Genomic DNA, 5,191 nt, shown 5'->3' on the forward strand with positions numbered 1-5,191 from the left:
CTTATCACTTAGGTTTGATGGGGAATCAAGAAGACTGATAATTGCCTGTGCTTTGGTAATGGACGGTCTGATATATTTGTGGAAACAAATAAAAAGAACTGCTCCACAACTGGCATAAAACAGAAAGGTTTAAGTAAGGAAAAGTGGTACCTGAAATACAAAGAAGGGGATATAACTAGGGAAAGAGGACATAAAACAGAGTAGAAGTAAAAAAGATAAAGAATAAATAAAAGTCCCTATATACATGTAAACATTTGTCAAAGAAAAAAGTTTAGTCAATAATAAACTCTTTACATAAAAAGGAAATGTACCTGCATTTTCAACTCTACATGAATACATGCCCCCCCCCAAAAAAAAACCTCTTGTTAAATTTGAAAGGCTGAATACTTTCCCTGAAGGAAGGGGAAAAATAGTAACTCTATTTATTCACTCTAATATTCACCCTAATAGTATAAAATATTTTGCCCAGAAAAATCAGACAACAAAAGAACACAAAAGCTGCATGAGTACTGAAAAGGAAGAAATAAAAGTCTTTTCTGATAACATGGTATTCTACATATGAAATAGTATCCAACCAGTAGGAGTACTTCTTAAAGTAATATGCGATTTTATCAAGGCAATAAGGGTATATGAAATGAAATTAATCACATTTCTTTTACTATTAGAGCACATTCAGAAACCTAAATTAATACATAATATTTATACTTATTCAAGAAGGAAGCCTTCAGGCAAAAGTATAACCATTTGCAGACCCACTACAGCTACAACTTCGAAATACAAATGAAGTAAAAGTAACATGGGGGGTAGAGGGTGGGAGGGATATGAAAGGAAGAGAAGAAGGGGGAGAGAAAAAGACAGGAAAGATCGGGTACAGGAGGAGACTGGAAATGTACAGAGGGTCAGAAAATTGAACAGAGGTGTGTAGCAAGGGAGAATGGGGAACTAGGCGTAGCCACCAGAAAGTCACAGAAACCATCAAAGTAAGAGACTCTTAGGACCCAACAGAGATGACATTAGCTGAAATACCCAAAAAAGGGGATAGAGATTATATCCAGAGGTTAGGCAAGGCCCCTGGTTGAGAGATGAGTCTACTCACTCATTTCAAAAATTTTAACCCAGAATTTCTCCTGTATAAAGGGAACACAGTGTCAAAGAGTAGAGCAGAGACTGAAGGAAAGGCCACCCAGAGACTGTCCCACCTGGGGATCCATCTCATATGCAGCCACCAAACCCAGACACTATTGCTGATGCTATGAAGTGCTCACTGACAGAGGAGCCTCATATAGCTGTCTCCTGAGAGGCTCTGCCAGAGGCTGGCCAATACAGATGTGAATGCTCATAGCTATCCATCTGACTGAGCACAGGGACCCCAATGGAGGAGTTAGGGGAAGGACTGAAGGAGCTGAAGGGGTTTGCAACCCCACAGGAAGAACATTAATATCAACCAACCAGATCCCCCAGAGCTCCCAGGGACTAAACCACCAACCACAAAGTACACATGGAAGGACCCATGGCTCCAGCTGCATGTGTGGCAGAGGATAGCCTTATCTGCCATCAATGGGAGGGGAGGCCCTTGGTCCTGTGAAGGCTCTATGTCCCCGTGTAGGGGAATTCTAAGGTGGTGAGGCAGGAGTGGGTAGGTAGGTGGGGGAGCACCCTCATAGAAGCAGAGGGACTGGGAATGGGATAGGGTATTTTTGGAGGGGAAACCAGGAAAGAGGATAACACTTCAAATGTAAATAGGTAAAACAACCAATAAATAAAACACTTAGAGGTACCAGAATGGATTCCATGATGATGCTTTAAAAGAATTATTTTATTTATTTTATTTTATGTAAATACAAATTTGTCCTTATATTTATATAAAACCACAAATAAGATTGAAGAGCTAATACAAAATAAAGTGGCATATGAAATAACACATTGATCTGTTGTGGAGAAGAGAAAATGCTCAGATACATATAGTATGCTTTCCTGATTTTTAACAAATAATGATAACTATGTACATATATCCATTATATATATATATATATATATATTTATTTATATATGTCATATAAGTCATATTCTATATGTCATGCATCATGTTATATATCATATATTATATAACATGTATTATATTGTATATAATTCATGCATTATATGTCATATGTTATATATCATATACCATGTATCATGTATTATAGTAGTTCCCAACTATCACTACTCAATTTGATCTTGGTGGTGGCGGTGTGACTACCTTACTACCAACCAAATGAAAGACACATATACATAGCATTTATATTTTTACATGCATTAAATAGCTCAATCAATCGTTGGACCACTTCCTAACCTTCAAATTTCTGATCCTTCTTCCAATATTCCCAAGTTATTATTTACTAAAACCTATATTCCATTCTGGCTGCCCTTGACCTAGACCTGCAGCCCTCTTGGCTGCGTTCCTCTGTACCTATATGACAGCTATCTTTGTCTTCTGCAGTTCTCAGGTGTAGTGTCTCTCCTTCTTCCGAGTCATAGTGGTCATAGTGTCTCCTCTTCCTTCATCTCTGATCCCTTGCCCCATAATCCTAAAAGTCCTGCCTCTGACTCCCTGCAGAGCCATTGGTAGCCAGAAACTTTATATGTCAATCAAAACCAACTTGGGGAAGGGTTCTCTCAGATTCTTAACTGTGGATGTGAGAAATCTTCTGCAATTTTGAGGGCCAGGTTAACATAATACAAGCAGCATTAAATCAAATCTACAACAATGTATCATATATTATATAAAAGTATAAAGTATATATAAGCCCCAGTGGATAATTTATTTTCTGTAGAATTAAAACCAAACAGATATATTTAGATAGAAATGTGAATGTCATTGATAATTTCTACTCACTGGAAGCTAAGTACCATACATTCCTTAACAATGAACTGATAACTAGTCCGACTTGTTTGTTAAAACAATACAAATCACAAAATCCCCCAAGAAACTTAATTGAATAATTTATGTTTTAGATTGGTACTGTATGTCAAATCTATAATAATTAAGTTAAGGCAGAAAAAGAGACCACCACAAGTTTGAGGGCACCTGTAACTTTATATAGAGAACATGTTAAAAAAGAAAGTGGGGGGAATAACTTCTGTACTTGATAGTGTTGGGCTGGAACACATGCTTATCATCTGTATATGCTAAGAAACCCAGACTGTTCTTCTTTCCCCAATCCCTCCTGCACAGAGAAAACTCTGCCACCCACTTGAAAAAAAAAAAAAAAAACTCTGGGCTAGTATGTTCTCAAACCCTGTCTCAGTTTCCTGCAACCCACCCTAGAGTACCAAACCAACAGCTCAGTTTTTATCTATGTATGGACATAATCCCAGATCGTAGCTCTCATGTCAAAACTTCTTGCCTAAACACTGTAAACCCCTCCTTGTTTTAGCCTGGATATGTGACATTACTGACCTCCACTTTTGAGGTTTAAAAACTGACCAGAAAACTGCCTCCTAATAATCCTACTTTTATCTTCTTTTAATATCATCTAATCTGACCTATAACTGCCTCACTGAGGGAGAGAAAAGGTCTGCACCCATGTTTCACTGTAAAATGGGAAGTTTCCTGAACCTGAAACTCTTCTGGCACTGTGTACTGTCTTATTTATTTATTTATTTATTTATTTATTTATATTTTACTTATTTACGTTTTATTGAATAATTATATACTCCTTTCCATACTGGGAGGCATTCACAGAAAGATTTTGATAACCAGCACTCTCTGACAAACAAAATAAAACATAACTGAATTTTTTTCTTCTAATACTATTGCTTTTATCTTCCATTAATAATATCGGTATCTCAGTCATTTGTCTTGTTGAATCTTTCTAGAGTATTTATAGTGTGGCTAAAATTTAACATCATATGTGTATGGAATCATTATTTATGTATTAACTATTAATATTTTATTAACCCAATAATATAATGTTTCTTTATATTATCAAAAGGATACTGTAACTGGGCTCTTTGCTACTTTGTGAATTCCTTTCTCTTCAATCCTTCTCTACACCTCTTCTTCCACCCTTTCAATACCTAAACACTATGTTGCAGAGGAAAATGGATAGAGGGGATAGAGGGGAAAGGGTCAATAATATCATTAGACTCCTTCCTGCTAAATAGAAGCATTGAGTTCTTTGGGAAAAATTTGATCTCTGACATCAAGATGTCTAATTTCTTTTTGACAAACCATAACAAACTGTGACTAACCACCAGCCACTCAACCAGCCTCATCTATTGTGACTCTAGCATTTCTATATCTTATGAAAAGTATCCAGGATGCCAAAGGTCACACAGCTGCAGAAAGTTTCTGTAGTTGGCAAACCACATTCCTATTAGAACATGAGGCATATCACAGTCAGCTGGTGTAGACAATCCTGAGGCAGTCACATAGCCCATGACTGAGATTAAAACAAAAACATTATTATATCTGCATTTTTAAAGAAACCAAAATTCTCACTACAGGATCCAATATATGAAGAAATATTTTCTAGGCAGATACAAGTAGATATAACCAAAGACTATACTCCGGGCTTATTGGGCTAAGACATGTGGCACAAGGCAGATGACCTAAATTGAATCACTAAGGCTCACATGGTAAAGGAGAAAATGTCAATTCAACCTGGTGAGAATAAGACCACAACCAGAATTTTTAGCTAACTTTAAAGCAAGATTTATTAATTACTGGCCAGATCCATATGCAAGACTCCTAGGGAATGACCATGTGATATGTTAGCCCAGTATTCATAAAGACAAACACCACAGGGCTACATGTTTCCTGTCCATGTCAAATTGAGAATAACCATACATTCTGATGTACTTCCTATGTCTCTCCACCTATATGTGATCAAGTACATCCTGGGCAGTTGAGGCAACCAAACTTGTCTAGAGAAATGAAGACACGTGGCTTGTTAGCTTACAGGAATTGTCCCCAGCATCCCAGGAAGTTACCTATCCTTGGTTAAGTAGAGCTTACTTGGGCAAGTGAAGCTTATAGATTAGAGGCACTTTTGTGTTTTAGATCTCTTAAGCACAGTAATTAAGAATTAAAACATAACTCTAGCACTCACAAAAACAAACTCCCACAATTTGACCTTGACCTCCACAGGAACATGAGTTTCTCCCCATTCTCTCTCTCTGTCTCTCTGTCTCTCTGTCTCTCTGTCTC

Source organism: Mastomys coucha, chromosome X (assembly GCF_008632895.1).
Source record: "Mastomys coucha isolate ucsf_1 chromosome X, UCSF_Mcou_1, whole genome shotgun sequence".
Classification (NCBI taxonomy): Eukaryota; Metazoa; Chordata; class Mammalia; order Rodentia; family Muridae; genus Mastomys; species Mastomys coucha.